Here is a 19109-nt window from a genome sequence, read left to right on the forward strand (position 1 = left end):
ATTTAAGACATAACTCTGGGTGCTCAAAACAAGCAAAAAACTATACACACACACACACACACACACACACACACACACACACACACACACACCAAACCAAACACCAATGTTAACACATATAACCTGGGCGCTTTAGGAGGTCCAAAGCTAAAATCTTCAATTTCAGTTTCAGAACATACTGTGGACTTATTTTGTAATATTATAAATAACTAGCCCTTAAGTAATTTTTGGACTGTAGAAAAATCAGTGACCTGTTTGTGCGATGTTTCCTTTCTCCTTGATGAACATGAAATGCAGCACACCTTCTCCCCTTCTCTTCCTCTCTTCTGAAATCTCTTCGCAGGAAAGAGAACATGGCAGTTTCTGAACAGTCGGAGATGCATTTGTAATCACTGGAAAAATCTCAAAAGCATAAGACTATGTTTCTGAGCCATCAGGGAGTGCTTTATATGCTTTTGCAAAGTGCAAATGTTTGTGAAAGAAAAGGAAAGAAAGAATTGAAGCTATCGTCATTAATGGAGTCTGTAGGGCATGCTCAGCCCTTCACTAGAAACATTATCATTTGAGAAGTTCATGCTTAAGAACTTTGCAGTTGAGCTGCAAAAGATAAACATTAAGTAAAATTTCATGATGCATAGAGTCCGCTCAGGACGTTGAGTTTGGCCACATTCACAGCTGGAGTGTGTGCCTCTTCAGTGTGAGGCTTCCTTCTTACTGCGTCCCCTGAAAATTTATTCTCTGAGTGAGTCTTCTGATTCCCTTTTTAATAGTCTTTCTGGTGTGCCCCACTCGTAGGAGAGAAGCTTTAAAAGTGGTTTTGAGGAGTAAGTAGGAGCTCGCTTAACTGAAAAACCAGACAATTCTTTAATAGGACCTCACACATTAAGGGAGGAAAGACTCGGAGATGTGAAATAATGTGAAAAGAGCTGGGGTGGGGGTGAGATTATTAGAACATTAAATGTCATTAGAACATTTAGTGCAAGCGTAGGAGTGTCTCAGGTGGTCTTTTAATTCCTACTTTGGGTTTTTATGATTACTCCCATGGGTGGTCTGATAACAAATACAAGATGGTGGAGGTGGCTTCAGAATGGGAGCCATAGTGAAAATAGTCAGGATCCGTGGTGGTGGTAATGAGAAGTCATCTGAAGACCTAGAGAGAGTAACCAGGACAGAAATGACAGGCAATGGAGACATTAGAAACCCAGAGGGCCATGCCCAGCTCTGAGAAACTACAAACTCTGGTTATGGAAAGATTCCTAAGAAGCTGTAAAGACTTTAAAGACCAAGGCTCTCAGACGTCTTGACTCCAAGAGCTGGACCAGTGGCCATTGGGAGTGTCACACATGCAGTTGAGTAGTGTGAGGGTCTCAGCATCCAACGTCTATTCAAGAGCTGTAACAGGAACAGACATTGTCTGTTCTTGGTTGCTGCTGCATGCTGCAGTTCCTCACTGCTGCTAGAAACCTAGAATTACAATGAACTGCCAATCCCAGACTGTAAGCCCCCAACACAAAGATCAGGTGCTATGTTCCATAGCTTTTCAAGTCCAGAACAAAAGGCTCCTAACTCATAGATTAGAACTGTAAGACTGTGAAATCTAGCAGTACAGCACTTAGACATTGGGCATTGTAAGGCCTGGGGTTGCTGGCAGTTATTACCCACCAATTATTACTATTTCGACAAAGCAAAAGACCATGTGTTTAATGGGTTGGTAACAAAATTGGAATTATGCTGAGCTTCCCGATGAAGCCCTGAATGTGTGGAGAAGACAAGTCAAGAGGCTGGGAGATGACTCTTAATTTGGAAGATGTGTCAAGGATCTACCCAATGTCAAGGAGATTCTAGAAGGATGGCAAAGACTGTATAAAAGACAGGCATCTATAATTTGGAAATACAGTATCAATATTGAAGACCCTCATAACAGAGATAGTCACAGTGGCCATGAAGTCCAAGTTGGAAGCGAATTCCTTTAGAAATAAGAGTCCAGTAGAGGTCATGAATTCTATGATGACATTATTGATTGCACTCTGTGAGTATTGATTACCATAATTAATTATGATAGTATTTTAGAATGATGAAAAATGGGTCTTGAAGAAATGATCTCAAAGAAGATAGATGAGTCTTGTTATTTAGGATGATGTGGCTTTGAAATGAACCTCAAATAAGATGGATTTCTTTTCGTGAAGGTTAAAAGATAAAAATACAATGGCCACAGACTGATTGCACTGAGCCTTAATGTATAGAGAAGAAATTCTAAAAGAGAAAAGAATTTGATGATGATACAGTGTCCTGGTTGAAGAGGTGTTTTTTTTTTTTTTTTTAAATGTGGAAGTTTACAGGGTGGAAAAGACTGAGAAAGGCACTCAAAGTGTATGACTGAGTAGAGAGAGTGGCCCAAATGGGAATTTGCACAGCTGGGTGAATAATATGCAGAGAAATAGAATTAATAATTAGAGGAAGCAGCTTATTTATTTAGTGAGAGCAATAACCAGAGAGACATCATGAGAACTGGGGCTGTCATGTTGGTAGATTTTTGACTGAGTTTTCCTGCTTCTGGCAAATACTCATATGCCCTGATTTAACATATTTTCTTTGAAGGAAGTCAGCATGATGCACTTCTTAGGGTACTAGTCTTGTGTTCCTTGCGACTGAATTCAGAATAGAAACTGGATGAAATTAACTGGATTTATGCATCTGGTTTTGTGGGTTTGGTTAATATTTGACTAATAAATTCTAATGTTGATATAAGTACATATTTAAAATAGTTTTTATGTTTCATTTTTGAAAGAATTAGTCTGTATTTAACATTTAGACTTTACATGTCACAATTTGTGCTTATATGTAAGCATCTTCATCCTCAATGAATTTATACTGTTGGTACATATTAAACCAATACTATTTTAGCACTTTGGTAACTGTAATATAAATTAAGCAATTTGAGTTTGCTGAATATATTCAATTGTTCAATAATATATAAAAAAATCAAGGGGATGCATGACAGTATTAAGTGAACTTTTGCAGAAGACTTAATGAAGCTTAGCGTGAATGTTTTATTTATCATATAGTCCATTCATGCATTTGTTATGAATACATTAGATATTTGTTTATAAATAATATTTCTAACTGTTTGGGTTTGTGGACAGGATGAGAAAGCTCAAGATCCAATAATAACTCCTATCCTTAAAACTCTACAACATCAAGATCTCAAATTCATTGTATCTAGTCTTTCTTGCTTCTGAAATGGGGATGTTAGCCTTAGCAGAATGTTTGGGAAGACTGGAGTACTCAATTTTACTTTTAGATTTTTTCTTATATTGAATTAAAAAAATCTATCTCTGTAGTTCTAATCCATTTCCTTCAATCCCATATCCTAGAATTTAAAAAGTTGAAAATTTCTTAAAACTAAATTTCATTGTTAGTTCAGTTTCTATTATTTATGCAGAAACTCTGGTTTTGAAACATTGTTTTCCCCAAAATAATTCTCCAAGGACAACTGAATAGGAAGAATAGAACAACCAGGCAAGGCCAACTGAAAGTCCCCCAGTCCAAGTCAATGATCAGATTCAGGAACATGTCTGCCTTCCTCTGTCTTCCTCTTCTATTCAAACACAAGCTGAGATCTGCCCATGGTGGATGTGCACTCCTAGTGAATTCAGCAGGGAACTTCAGAGTGGAGCAGCATTGGTTCAAGCTCAGCCCCACACTCTCTAGCTAGAGATCTCTGAGGTCTCTTCTCCACAGCTCTGTGTCATACTTCTCAGTCCTAATCATGTGTAAAGACAGTATCTGTAAAGGATCTTGTGTACAGTTGCCTTCAGAGAATGAGATATAAATCAGGCGTCTGTCTTCATTGCTGTCTGTCTATTCCTTCTGCATCCCCCGCCCCAACCCTTCACTGCTGGCTACACCTCTAGCTTAGTATTACCATAACTCTACCTGGTGAAATTTTGACTAGACAAGCTGATATAGATAGGTGCTTGCAATGTATTTTGGCTTTCCAGCTCTTAATGGTTAATTTTTAGTACAACAGTGAACAGATTGGTTTTCACTGCCTGTCGACTCTTTTCATCTTTGATTTGAATAGGAAAAAAGAATGTTTACACCCCTAGCTCAAAGATAAGTGAATAAGATTCATTCATTCAATATTTTTGCTAAAGCTTTGAGATAAAAAAATAATCTTTAGGGTAATGTTCTCTCTTTTTTTATTCTAAGGCAGTGGGTGCTGTTTCTTGAGTTTCTAGTTGCCTCATAGTTCAGCTGTTTTAGGCTTGTTTACAGATGTTAGGTGATAATATTTACTGAAGAATACAATAGAACTCTTTGGATTTGACCATGAACCTGCATTCACATTGTAGCCATAGGAAAGGCTCTGTAGTTGAATGTAAAGGCTTTTGTAATCTGCCTCCTGACTTCCAAAGGTCACCTTTGGTGAGTGCATAATCTTAACACAGTGGGTTTGTTTCGGGGGAGGGGGGTTGTTAGAGGAGGACATGCTGTCTCATACCAGCCTTTCAGCTACTAAAAGAATGTTATTCTTTGCCCTTGAATAACGCCCTTGCATTCTTCCACCTCGGGTTAGTCAGCTGCTGGTCAGCTGATGTGACTCCTATGTGTTTGCCCTTGTCATTACTCACTCACTTTAAATTCTCCTTCTGCACTGTTCACCAGTTGCTTCCAAAACAAACATGTTTTGGGGGCTTTTGTGGAAGGAGAGAGGAGATTTAAAGAAAGGTAGTGGCTAGTTTCTCTGTTGTTTTGTCTTCATTGTTAACACTAACTGCTGTAATAATGCATGGGATTATGATCCAGATATTAATCAAATTTTATTCAAGGCAATTTTTGCTAAGCCCTAATGACCACTAAGTATTCACAAGCATGATCCCGACTAGCAAATGCTTCTGAATTAAAGGGAGAAACTTTCTTCTAAGAGGATAGATGATCTTTCATTTCTCCTGAAAAATCTGAATGGGAATCTCAACAGCATTACATATTTCTGCTACATTTACTCTGGTTTCTGAAATAGTCCTTTATTTTGAGCCAGTTCTGATTTGTTAAGGACATCAGTACAATTTGCATTCAACAGCTTAAATTTTTCTGATTTCATCACGTTGCAGATAATAAACCATGAATGGTGTTTAATTGCCTTACACTTTATATTTTACTAGGTATATAGTGGCGCCTAACTAATTGCATTACTCTTTAAATAAAGAACTTTATCAAGTGTGTGTCACTTCCAAGTTTATTAAAATGTGTTTTCTCCTTGGTTAGAAGGTATCATATGTCCTAGCTAACTCATCTTGTTCACAACTGAAAATTTTGAATCAAGTCATGAGAAGGCTAGGTACAGATGCCTTACAAAATGCCAGAGTATTAAAATAGCAGAATATATATAGGAAATAAATGGCCATTTCAACTACCTAATCAAGCTCTCCAAAATTTGGAAATGAAAAATATTGTTGAGTGTGATATGTGTCTATAATTACAGTGAGTGGGAGGTTGAGGCAGGAGAATTGCCACCAGTTGGATATCAACTTGAGATACATAAGTTCTAGGACAGTTACAGCTGCAACATTAGGCTATGTCCAAAAGAAAAATGTTTGTCTGATAAAAGATTATACATTAGCTTAGCTTTCCAGACTCAGATATTCATACCTGAACTTTTTTCTCAGTGTTTTTCATTCCTTTTGTATTTGTGTTGATTGTTGAATAACTGTAAATCAAGAAAATTCTCTTACTTTGGGGGCTCTTTTTAAATACAGCCTGTGGTTTTATATTCATGGGATTATGAAACAAATTGTTCTTAAATACATGAAAGTCTTGTTAAACTCTCTGTGTTTTGGACAAGGGTTTTTAGAAGGTTGGATACACCAAGGTGAAAGTTACTTGTAAGTTCAAACCAAACCAAAAAGAAAAAGGTTTTTTTTGTTTTGTTTTGTTTTGTTTTTGTTTTATTTAGCTGCCTCTTTTTTTTTTAATGTATCTGATAGACATGATATAAATCTCTATATGACAAAATAATGTAAATTGAAGAACTAAGAATCCAAAGTTAGGGATGAAAATCAGCAAATTTCTTATGTTTCATTTTAAAAAAAATGTAGTTGAGAGAAAAGGAAGAAATAAAAAGGAAAACTTCCTTATCTCATTCTCGGTATTGCTATTTTCCCTAAATATTAGTAGTATTTTATCTCACTTGAGAATCAAAATATGGGCACTATTGCTTTCAAGATCATGATGCAAGTAACATAAATATGTAGACAAACGTGAATTGTAACATAATACCAATAAACCATCATATTTATAAGTGAAATAAATCCAGAAGTCCAGTAAACCATATCTATAAATGGAATAAATTCAAAAGTGCGTGTTTCCATAGCTATCACTGAAAACAGGAAGTCAACCCTAGTAGATGTTATGGCCTTAAATACGCTTTAGTCAAATATGTCAATCTTACTTATCATAACATGGTAATTGGAGTAACTTGGTGAACTGTATTTTATTCTGCATTTTAAAATCAAGTGAGTTTAATTACTGTGACAAGGAGGCTTTTGCATATAGAATTGACATGTTTTACAAGACTTCCTTCTTGAAGACAATAGTGTGTAAGAAATCTGGTTATTATAATCTTGGAATTTATATAGTGAACAGATTGCCTGTTGAATCCCCCTCTGTGTATACCACATGGTCAATCAATGCTCTCTGACCAGGTCAGGAAAATGTAACAGTTCTAACTGCAGAGATCATATACCTCTGTCCTCTCTTATCATTGCTCCTAGGAGAGGACTTCAGTAAGCTTTCTCTGACCAGCTATAGATGTCTGATCTTCTCAGTCACACCTGAAAGTTAATTACATTGCTTTAGTAATCAGAAAAAATGTATCATTTACATACGTCTTATTTTTCAAATAGAGAATCAGCAGGGGTTTTGTATTTATTCCTTTATATTAAATAGTTATTTTTTCTGCTTAAGTAACAAATATTAATAGTGGTGACTATTATTTTATGACTATTTCATTGATAATTACTACACAAGATATTTTCAAAACGTTAATTTGATTAATAGTTATGATTTGGGGGTAGATACTATTGTATCTTTTCTTTTCCCTTTTCCAAGTTAAGTGAATTGGACAAAGAAGTGAAAATTTTGTTACAAATTCCACAGAATCAAGGAATATAGATGGTCAGATTTTAATTATATTCTGTGGTGTTTCCGGAACATTGTTTAATGTCTTACTGAAATGTTGCTTTGGGTTTTTAGTTAATATCAGTGGGATTTCTTGTGTTTTTATGGAAATCTCAAGTTTTCAGTTTGCAAACACATGTACACCCTTATAAACATTATCTTACTAAAAGTACAGGGAATCACCACTCTGAGGATGAAAGAACATTATTCTAAAAGTTCAAAGGCGGTCGATTGAAATGAATCTACAACTTTTTGCAAGGACCTCCAATTGTGTAAACTTGAGCAGGGAGAGAAGACAGGAGAGGGGCACCGCAGTTAGAACACGGGGCTGCTGCTGCTGCTGCTGCTGCTGCTGCTGCTGCTGCTGCTGCTGCTGCTGGCACGAGCTCACTGAGCTAAACGATCCTTCCATGCCTACTGGAGAACTTAAATCACACTACAGCGTTGAGAGAAAGTCCGCAGCAATTACAGCCGAGGCAAGAGAAAGCTGCGTGGTAGAACTAGTTGGGACATACAAGTGTGCACCTTCTGGTTAACATGTGCTGCGATACTTAAGTGCGTACTCTCTTGTTGATACTTCCAGGAGTCAGATGTGGGATGTGACACTTTCCTGGAGCCAGACAAGGATATCTGGGCACCGTGAACTCAGAAGAGAGTATCCATAGATCTGCCTTGTGAGTTCTTTTGATGTGCAGTGCATTGCCGTCTGTCTGTTTCCCTGAATCATGACATTTGTTGAATTGGACATTTTCTCAGGAAGAAATCTTGACTCTCATCCTGAGTTTTATCCCCTAACAGATTATGCTTGTTGAGCATGTTTGTCATAGGTTATGTGGCTCATGGTGGATACACTTCCCTGGCATGTTCCATCATCTTCATTGTTAAGAGCTTAGACTGTAGCCTCTGTTGTCTGGTTTCAACTCTTAGCTCTGTTGCTTCCTGATTAAAATCTGTTCAATACAGTATTTTTAACTTATAAAATGAGAACATTACAAAGTTTCTTCCTATTGGCTGTGACAAAAATCGTTTTAGTGTATTTGAAGTACTTGGAGCAAATTTGACAGGTCTCGGAAGCCAAATAAATGTATTGTTGTGATTGTTGTATTTATTCCTTAACTAATATGTCCCTAAAATTACTCTCTTTTTAAAAAAGATTAGACCTAATGGTGTCCAAAATTTAGGAGGGGGCTGCCATTGGGCTAGACATCTTTTAATGAAACTAAATTGTGTTAACAGCACAATGTGATATTACGTTCATTTTTTAAATGCCATGCTTTTAAGTCATTCTCTGCCTTGTTTGGACTATCATAAATATTAATTAGTTAAATATTACTTAAACATAATTAGCAGACTGCAATGCTTCCTTTCATGGGAATCACTCACCTTTCTGTCTTAGCCTCTTTATAGTTAGTCTGTTTGTGTTGATATCATTGCTCAAGCATGCAGATATCTTGGCACCAGCAAGTGTATAACATCCTGTAAGAAGAGGCCTAGATAAGAAATGTTTTGAAAGTAAAGGAAACATATGCAGAATGTTGCTTTCCATGATGTACTGTAAGAGGTGCTTGTTAGGTGGATGGGTAGAGAAGTTCTTCATCTGGCAATGGTGGTAGCTCTCTAGGTAAGAAACGTATAGTTGGTCAATCTGCTAGAAACTTGGTCATAGGATCTATATGGCAAGATACATATTTTAATTTGTTCAGCCAACATGCGATACATACTTCCTAAATGGTAATGGAGAAGTGGTATCTTTACGAGGCTTTTCAGGTACAGGGCTGAACCCCCAGGGATCCCTGAAGTGGGATAGAGGCACTCAGCAGAGTTACCAGTGTGGTGAGATCTGTCTACTCTTTCCAGCTTCCCACACACAGGCCAGTGGTACCGTGCCGTGTGTGCCAAACTGTTTTTAATTGTGCCTTACTCTTACAGAGCAGCCTGTCTGTGCTTGTCTTTGTACTCCCCCTGCTTTCTGTAGGGGAAAAAAATCAAAACAAAATATGTTCTCTACTACCCAGACATCTGAAGCACGAGGGAAGCCACTTATTTCAATTGGGGACTTAGATATTCTACTCACGAGTCTGTTTGGTGTGTGATTAAGAAACAGACAATGTCACTGCGCTGTGGGCTAAATGAGATTTCTGTGTCATTCTCAAATAGAGCTGGCATATTTGTGGTACTGTTCAGGCAAGTCCTTCCATTTTCACGTTACAATTCACTTTTCCAACACTTCCTAATTCATATCTCATTTACCTAAATACAGCTGAGAGTCATGGAGCTCCGAGGGGCTTTCCCCAAAGCACTGATGATGTGGACATGTACAGGCCTTTGGTAGCCTCAAAGATGAGTTTGAAGTCTATACAAGTCATTGCTTGCCACCCAATCCACTCATCCGCCACTGTTTCTCTTCAGATACAGGCGGGCCTCTCACGGATAACAGCCAGCCAAAGTATATCAAGTTGCAGTGAGACTAGACTCCTCCTCTTGTGTTAAGGATGGATGAGGCAATCCAAGAGGAGGAATGGGCCCCCAAAGGCAGGCAGCAGAGTCAGAGACATTCCCTGCTCTCACTGCTGGGAATCTTACAAGAAAGACACAACCGTAACGTAAGTGCAGAGGTCCTAGGCCAGTCCCACGCAGGCTCCCTGGTTGTCAGTTCAGTCACTGTGAGCCCCTGTGAGCCTTCTCATGATCTTGTGGGTTCACATCGGGGCTAATGAGCAAATGGGGCTTTTCCTTTCAGGAACAATTGGCCTGAAACATTTTGGGTAGTGTCTTTTTGTTTGTTTTTTTCATGCCATATATTTTGGTCATTTTCTTCTTCCCCCAATTTCTCCATTCCTTCTGGATTCTTCCCGCATTCCTACCCACCCAACTTTATGTTCTTTATTTTCTCTTTCTCTCCAAAACAACAACAAAAACAAACACATGCATAACACACACACACACACACACACACACACACACACACACGACAGAGAGAGACTAAAATCAAAATAAACAAGTAAAAACACCATAAAACAACAACAACAACAAAATGCTCAAGCAAAGCAAAAATGAGACAAAATTCTACAAAAATACTATTAAGTTTGTTTTGTTTTGCCCAGCTACTTTTGGGCATGGGGCCTTCCCTAAGGTATGGGTTGATATACCCAGTGAGACTTCACTGAACAAAACTGACTTTTCCCTCTGCCAGCAAGCATCAGTTGCATATAACTTCTTGGTTAGATGTGGTAGCCCATGTCCACTTCTCCTTTCAATGCTGTGACTCTGTTTATCTTGAACCTGTGCATGCCTTGTATGGGCTGCAGTCTTGAATACTCCTGAGAGCTTGTATGGACATCAGTCTTGTTGTGTCAGGAAGAGGCTGTTTCCTTGAAGTCATCCATCACTTCTGGCTCTTAAAAAAAAATCTTTCCACCCTTTCTTCTGCATAGATCACTGAGTCTTGCTTGAGAGGAAGGCTTTGATGAAGACATCCCATTTAGGAGTAGGTGCTCCAAAGTCTCTCACTCCCTGACAATGTCCAGCTGTCTATCACTTTGTTACTTCCCATCTACTACACAGGCAACATCTATCTTTTTTTATATTTACTTTATTAATCTGATCCATGAGTACAGCAGAATGTCATTTCAGTCATTTTATTGATTTTTTTTTCTTTTTAAAACAGTAGTAGTTTCCCCCTAGGTCCCTGGCCTATCTAGTCTCAGGTTCTTGGTCACTCAAGTGGTATCAGATAAGGACTTGATCTCATGGAGTAGGCCTTTACTCAAATCAGATATTGGTTGGTCACTCCCACAAGCTTTTTGCCCCCATTGCACTATCGTATTATATCTTGCATACAAGACACCGTTGTAGATCAAAGAGATTGTGGCTACCTTCATATTTATATTTCTCTATTGGTAGCCTATTGCTTTCCTGTACCAAAGAGACTAGAAAGTATGGGTGAAGGCTCTCTGTAGACACCAGCTTGACTTCTGCATGTTCAATGAGCTGTGTAGGTGTTTTCTTTAGCGATGAGACCTTGCTGCCAGATTGTGGAGAGCAACCTATAGTCCTAGCAACAGTTTCCAGATTCCATGGGCAGTGTCTCACACCTAGGAAAAAAATTCTATGGTTCAGAACAACAAATTTTGAGTTCATGTCAAGACTAAGTCATTGTATTTGCTAATGCATCCCTAAAAAGTTGGGTCAGAGAGGATAATGTTTTCAGATACAAGGAAATGATTCTTCTATATCATCCAGAGAATCAGAACGTAGCATTTCTTAGAAGCTTTGTGATACAGAGGACGCCTGTAGTACATGGTTTTATGAGCTTTCTATCACACATATAATCTGTGTGAATTCTTGTGCTGCTGAATTAAATCCTACCAGGCTCTATAGGACATTGATGACTCTATTAAGACTATGCCACTATTATAGCTTTAATAATTCTGGCTGGGTAGCTCTGTACACATCTATATTCATCACAAGGAGAGTACATATAAAAGAGCACCAGCCTTACTTACCTTGACATCGCTCCTTGTCTTTCCATAATGGCTTTTGTACGCTAGCCACCCACTAAATGTTGGTTAAACTAATTAATTAAGCACAAGGAGGAAAAAGGCAGATTCAGCTAGCTTTTCAGATGCATCTACTCAATTCTTAAACCTGATGTTGCACCAGAGAATGTGGTTTGAATACATAATCAAGTGGAGATTTTAATTTGAATTTATCTCCAAGCTCAGCTTTCTCTTCTTAGAAAGAGAATCTGTCCTAGAAAAGGAATCACAGTGTTCACCTCCAAATTCATCTCTCCTAAGTAAGACACCTGAGAAGGAGCATGGGGATGACCTCACCACCCTTGCTTAGCTTTTTGGGGGGATGCACATTTTTGATTTTTCCCTTTTCTTGAAAAATTCATCATCTAAATGTAGAATAGACTATAGCATTGTTTTAGCAGATGTTTTTTGCATAAGAAACTATGTGAAATCACTAGGTAGGTGGTAAGCCTGAAACTCTGGTTATGCAGCTTGTTCAAGGTGTTCCAGAATAGGCTAGAAGTCCACACTGATAAGTAAAAGCCAATATCTATAACAAAATTGGGAACCTGGAACCCCAGTCCTATAGTGCAGAGAATTGCAAGCAGTGGGTTATGTTAGACTATGTAGGGAAACGGGTGAGAAAGCAGGACAAAGAGACCCAGGGAGGACTCTGGGCTGGTGACATGGCCCATGAAAGGCAAAGGAGGCCTTTGTCCTCTGTTGCTAGGGGGTCAGCAAGGAGATCTAGTCTACGCAGAGAAATAGCAGACAGGAAGACAGAACACTGAAGCCTATCAAGCCTCAGGTGTGCTACAATTTCCATTAACTGTCCTCGTGTGTGAATTTATAATAATGTTCATTTTTAAAGTTTACTTTTAGTTATGGCATTATTATTATTATTATTACTATTATTATTACTATTATTATATTTGTGTGTTGCTATCAAGCTTCAGGCATGATTAAAACTCCTGTTAACTGTGTTTCCTGTATGACTTTGCATTACTTTTCATCCTTTTTTATTAGATTTCCCTTTTTAACATGTTTTTATTTGAGAATTTCATACAACATAGTTTGACCTTATACTTTCTCTGACCCCTACATCCTCCCAGATCTTCCTCCATTTCCTTACCCCTAAGTGTATGTTCTTTCTCTTTATTTTAAAAAAGAAGAAAAAAAATCACAGAGTCCCATTTCTGTTGGCTGACTACTACTAAGTATGGGTGGATATACCCAGTGTCACTCCATTGATGACAAATGACTTCTCCTGTCCCAGAAACTACAGGTTACAAACGTTTTCTTGACTAGAGGTGGTATTTGTATCTACTTCCCCTTCTCTGTGCTGTGGTTTACATCTGACTTGAACTTGTGTAGTTCCTGGACATGCTCTCACAGTCGCTGTGAGTTCCCATCAGTCCTGTTTTATCTGCACAGTGTTGTTTCCTTGAAGCCATCTATCACCTCTGGCGCTCACAGCCTTTCTGTTCTGTCTTCTGAATAGATTCCCCGAGCCTTGAGGGGAGAGGCATGATGTAGCTGCTTCATTTGTGGCTGATTCTTCTAAAGTCTCTCGTTCTTTGCACTCGGTCCAGTTTTAATTACCCTAGTGCAAGAGGAAGCTTCTCTGATTAGGGTTCAGGGACATATTGGTCATCTGTCATACGTATACACTTATCTTCTATTGAAGAAAGTTGAATTTTAGTTCTTAACGTTATTTTGTGTGTGTGTGTGTGTGTGTGTGTGTGTGTGTGTGTGCGCACATGGGTGTGTAGGTATGTGTGTGAGATATACATGTGACATAACACTGTTATGGATGTCAGAATACAGCCTTCCAGAGTTGGTTCCCTCCTTCCATGTCTACGTGGGTTCTGGGTTCTGGGAATCAAACTCAGATCATCAAGATTTTATGGAAAGTTTATTCATTGAATCATCTGGCTGGCCCTTCATTTCTTTATTGCTATTTTCTGACATCATCAGGTGAAGGGCTTATGCTTTCCTTTAAAATAGCAGTAAAAAGAGGTTTTTACCAGAATATCTTAGAATGACTTAGGAGTTGACTAATTTATTCATTTAAATCATTCTCAGACATCGAAGCTTCTCACTCCCAGTGAGGTGATGTGTCTGAGACAGTCTGTCTAAAGCAGTCTTTAACTTAACTTGTGGATACCTTGTTAAGGGTGAATGCCAGTGTGGTTTTTAAAAACAGTATAAATAACCGCTCCTCATTTTACAAATGACATTAAAAACCCGAAGGACATTGAGATATGCATCCTGGTGCTGTTGCCTGTAACAGTGCGTGGAATGCACACTCTGATCATACTATATTTTATTTTAAAAAAATGTTTCTGGAATTCCCATGTGGGTTGGGCAGGTAGGCAGGTGTGGTCTGTAATCAGACAGATGGATGGATAAAAATTGGAGGCTACTACAGTTATTGAACTTCAAGGCACCCATGAAAGGAAAGAAAGGTGAGTCTGTGTGGTCGGAAACTTTGATCTCGTAAGGTAGCAGGGACATCATTTTTGCCAGTCTGGACTTCATGCTGAGTCACTGGCAGAATGTTGGTGCCTGGGACAGAAGGCAGCGGGGCTGGTCCATGCTGAGGGTGATGCCACGGAGTTCTGTGAAATCATGAGTTCTGAGATGGGAAGGTGCACTGTTTCTGAATATGCCCATCTGTTAGCTGAATATGCTGCGGTGTACTGCCCGGCAAAACCAAAGAAGGAAAGGACCTAAACCTCTCCTGCGCCTAAGTCACCTTTTCGTGCTTCTGCTCTATTGACTTCCATGAAGGAGAGATGCTCTGAGGTGGTAGAATACTTGCATATTTTTTTAACATCTTTGTCCATCCTGTTTTATTTTCCTTTGATATGTTGAAACCTTAAAGGGATGACTCCATGATGCAAATTTAATGGATAGCTCTCTTCTTGTCCTTGATACCAAAGTTACAAACAAGATGCCTTTTATGTTGTGATTCCGAGGGATAATTAACTCAGGAAATGAACTAGGATCATTTCCCTCTGCTGTCTGCTAATTTTGAGTTCTATTGTGTTCTAGAATTCATAATATAAAAATCACAGTGAGTTCTGTTCAATGAATATGAAGGATATAGTACTTTTTCCAGGAAAGAAAACAGAGAAAAAAAAAAAAAAACTACAACTCAGAAAACAAATAGATACTCAGATCACGTTGAGAGTCATTTGTTTTATTTTTGTCTGTTTGCTGTTCAACTAATTTCCTTCTAAAATATGTACCTGGGCTCTCTGTTAGGCTTTTTAATCAGGTGAAAAGCATGGGTTTTGCTCATTCTTCCAGTTTGTAACATTTAGTCATAATGTGCACAACATCAAAACCTCACAAGGGAAATGTGCAATGACTGTGTGAAACTTGGGAATAAGAATATAAACAAATCTATTGCCAGGAACTTATTGTCATGATTCAAGCATGGGCTAAATAACCTGTTCCAAGACCACACATGCTATTCATCAAGATTTTCTAAGACTATGTCCTCTTTCTGAACTGATTGAAGCGTGCTAAAAACTTGGGGGTCTGTAAGGAGCAAACCTTTTCATGCTCACAGCTCCAGAATTACTCTTGAGAGCATGTAACCTTGGCAAAGGTTAGTCACCTTCTACCCCGGTCTCCCTAGGGCTCAGTGAGCAGGAACAGGGCTCTTTTGCCTTTGTCTTTCTCAGAGGTACATGCAGCCAACACAGCTGTCTTTATCTCACAGCCCACAGAGTTGACTGTACAACTGCAAGTGTGGGACTTCTCTGTGCTTTTCATATAGCGTATTTCTTGTTAGTTAAAAAAAGAAGAAGAAGAAAGAGAAAGCTTGGATGGCTCAGTGGCACAAGAGTTGTAGCCTGTGCAAGGCCCTAGACTCAAGGTCCATGCCGTGTGGTGAGTCAAGCCAGCTACACTGGCTATTTTTTTTTTTTCAACTACAGCAAATGTTAACCCTTAAAATGACTTCTAGATAAATTTAATTTTTGGTAGAGTTAATAAGAGTGGATATTTAACATGTTAAAACAATTTAATAAAAGCAATACCTTGTGAGAAGAAAAAGTACCTTGTATATTTACAAAGCAAATGGATGACAGAATTTGAGCTTTGTAACCTTTCCTAGCATATTCTGTAAACCTAACAATGTGATTTTATTCAGCACAGAGAATTTCTAAGGATTGAACATTGTAATAGCAGTAAATGAAAGACACTAAAAGTGTAAAATAAGTTATGCATATTCTTGACAATCATGTAGGTCTTGTGAAATTATTTATTGATTACAGAATTGCTTTTACTTAATTTTTAGGATTACAGTATAATAATTTCTCCCTTCCCTTTCTAACCCCCAAATTTTTACATATCAGACATAAGCATATTTTTTTATTTCTCTACTTAGACTATCTTGTTATATTGAAACAAAATATTATACATATAGAAGCTTAATCAAGTGGCCACTTGTGGTATAGTTAATAGTGCTTATTTATTGACATTAGTGTTCTTTTCTATGTATAAGATTGAGTATTATTGCCACCCTTTAACAGATAAAGCAAACAACTTCATGAACATTTATTCTTTAACAATTTTATTTTTAAGAAACTGAGGTAATCTGAAGAGTGCACAGTGGAGTTATTTTCCGTTGCTCAGTCATTTGTATTACATAATAATTGTATCCCCAATGAATGTTCTGAACCCTGAATAGTGTTAAAAATTATACAACAGGCATTTTTTTTTCTGGTCTAAGCTTCGTGGTCCCCACTAGACCCATGATACTGTGTGGTTGGATCTTAACGATAATCCAGAATGTCTGGGTCACCAAGAGTGAAAACGAGCTGCATGTCTGCCTCGAGAAAGCAAGATTACGGAGATAATCAAATGCATTTCCCAAGCAGGCCGGTTTCAGTTGGTGAGATAATGCCTTCCCCTCTCACCTTAATCTCATACAAAAGAAGCCAAATATTAACCAGTCAGTTACCTCAGTCCTGCTCTCCCCGGGCCCCCAGTTTACAGGGCAAATATTTGAAATGGCCAGTCCTTCTCGGTTTCTTAGGGGGTGGGGGTGTGTGGTCTGCTTTCCCTTTCTCTGTGTTTAGGGTCATCCTGTTGAGCGCAGCCCATTAGAACACTCACTCCGTGGAGTGGGAGGAAGTGCTGCTTGATGTTAAAATAGAAATAAAGCTGTTCGGGTCATTAAGCTAAGTTGCTGTAATCTGTCCTTTGACACAAGTCGCTAAGTGCTGAGCTTTGTTAAGACAAAAGTGTGTTTGAAGAGGTTTCCGTAAAAACGTCATCTCTAGATTGTCAGATGTTTACTATGTTGTGGGAAAAATCCATACAACAGTTTGTCACCATATCAAAACCTCAGCGTCAGTCTATATTTGTAGAAGGAAAGAATTCCCTTATGCTTCTATTTCATTTTACTTTGTAACTCAGGATTTTAATAGAAAAAGCAGAAACCTACCGTGTTTTTGGAAAAAAATAATTGCTGTATTTGGTCAATAAATCAGAATTTCTGGAAGAGAATTTTCTTTTTACTTCGTCATTATAACTATTATACACATTATTAAAATCTTTGGGAAGCATATTTTGCAACTGACTGGTATCTGGTGTGCTCTGTTCTAGAGATCTGAATCTTTCCCTTTGGAAACCATGAGTCTTGTCTTATTTTTTTGACTGTTATTGTGATAAAATACTCTGACCAGAACAACTTGAGGGAGAAAGATTTCATTTCTGCTTGTAGTTCTGGCTACCCGCCATTGTGGGAAGTCACAGAGGCAGGGCTTGAGGGAGCGGTGTACATAATATCTGCCCCCAGTAAGAGGCAGAGATGAAGGAATGCATGCATGTTGGCACTCCAGTCATTTTTCCCTACCAAGGACCCTCTTCCTAGGACATGAGAGATCCGAACCTGTGTTAAGATTAGCCTTCCTCCAACAATAAATGTAATCAAGATAATCACAAATGCTTGCCCACATTCCCATCTTCCCGGGTGATTCCAGGATTTGTCAAGTTCACCATTAGCATTTATGTCTCTACTGACTGTGGAGACATTAGTCTGCTGTTTAGTAGAGAGGAATATGGTCCTTAGATCCATGAAAAACTAGAGAAGGAAGCCAAAACCCAATATTCCCAAGCTTTAGGACCTTACATAAGTAACTGAAACTCTACACCTCAGTGTCCCCATACTTAAAATGTTTACGTAGCACCTATCTTATATTACTTAGAGAATGAGTGGTGAATGCAAACTATTTGGCAAAATACCTCAGTGCTGCAGAGAAGGCTGTCAGTGAAGTGCCTGGTACCTGTGTCCCCAGCACCAATGTAAAAAGCCAAGAGTGACAGCATGCCTCTGTCACCACAGCCTGGAGGAGGTGAAGCCAGGACAGTTGCTGAGGCTCAGTGGCCACCTTAGTCTAGCTAAATCTATGACTTCAAAGTCACTGAGAGGCCATGCCTTAATATAAGACAAGGGTCGAGAGCAACCTAGGAAAGCCAACTGAAGACTACTTTAGGCAACAAAATGAAACTCTGTAAACTTGACCTCGTCAGTATCGTTCATAATGCTGTCTCCCCAGACACAGCATTGCACATTGTACAGGGGTTTCTGCAGTGTCTTCTAGACATGATATCAAATTACATGATGGAAAAAAGTACCCTTGAAAATGTGTCCACTTCAACAACAGAGGAGAATCAGAAGATTAAATGTAGCAATTCAAAGTGCCAGACAGGTCACCTTCTTTGACCCTGGATATAATTTAAGCCCAGTCTACGTTCCACTGTGTGAAGTATGAACTAATTGTGCATGTCATAGCAAGTTCTTCAAGAAGAGAGAAGGAGCTGCCTTTCCCCTATTTGAGAGGAGCGAAGGGAAGGGAAGCGGAGACGTGGCCTCTGGAGAGCTGTGTGCAAGTTTGCTTCTGGCTAAAAGTTAATGATCAATCGCTTGTGTTCTGAGCTCTGAGTCCCCAACAAGCGGCTAATGCAGCTTTTCTCTCTCTCCAGGTAACTTTAAATTTCTACAAACTGTGCTCATGTTGGCTCTGGTAGATTATAGGCATGTCTCTTTTTGTTCTTTTCATTCTTTTTCATGTTTTAAGATTATTGAAAGTTGAGTTAAAACTCATAAATGTTGCCTCATGGAAAAGTACTTGATTTCTGAAGTGGACTGAATTGAGGCTAATGAGAGATTGTGAGCTTGGGGTAGCAAAGAGAATTTTTAAATGTTCTATAAAAGTTATTATTGTGGTTCTTAGCCCTCCTGGCTGAAAGATAAACTAATCATAATTATTTAAAAGAATACCTCACAGTATGTAGCCTGCCAAGTTTTGGTTTGGAGGAAAGGTTTTAAATCATCAGTACCAAATTTTTGAAAATAAGAGTGATTCTTTACTCACTAAAATTCTATTTGTA

The 19109-nt window shown here is 38.5% G+C and overlaps 1 protein-coding gene across 6 annotated transcripts in view; it reads left to right on the top strand.

The window, feature by feature from the left end:
* Positions 1-19109, top strand: part of Slc16a7 (solute carrier family 16 member 7) — a 160252-nt gene that overhangs the window by 40765 nt on the left and 100378 nt on the right. For 3 of the 6 annotated variants that reach the window (XM_028886299.2, XM_028886298.2, XM_028886297.2), the window contains exon 2: positions 7763-7853. The gene's annotated coding sequence lies outside the window, so the exon portion shown is untranslated. Of the gene's footprint in view, positions 1-4316; positions 4732-7762; positions 7854-15248; positions 15600-17238; positions 18702-19109 lie in introns of those variants that run through there. The other 3 variants (XM_028886296.2, XM_037196721.1, XM_028886301.2) reach the window with 3 other exon arrangements.

This window comes from Peromyscus leucopus, chromosome 18 (assembly GCF_004664715.2).
Source record: "Peromyscus leucopus breed LL Stock chromosome 18, UCI_PerLeu_2.1, whole genome shotgun sequence".
NCBI classification, from domain to species: Eukaryota; Metazoa; Chordata; class Mammalia; order Rodentia; family Cricetidae; genus Peromyscus; species Peromyscus leucopus.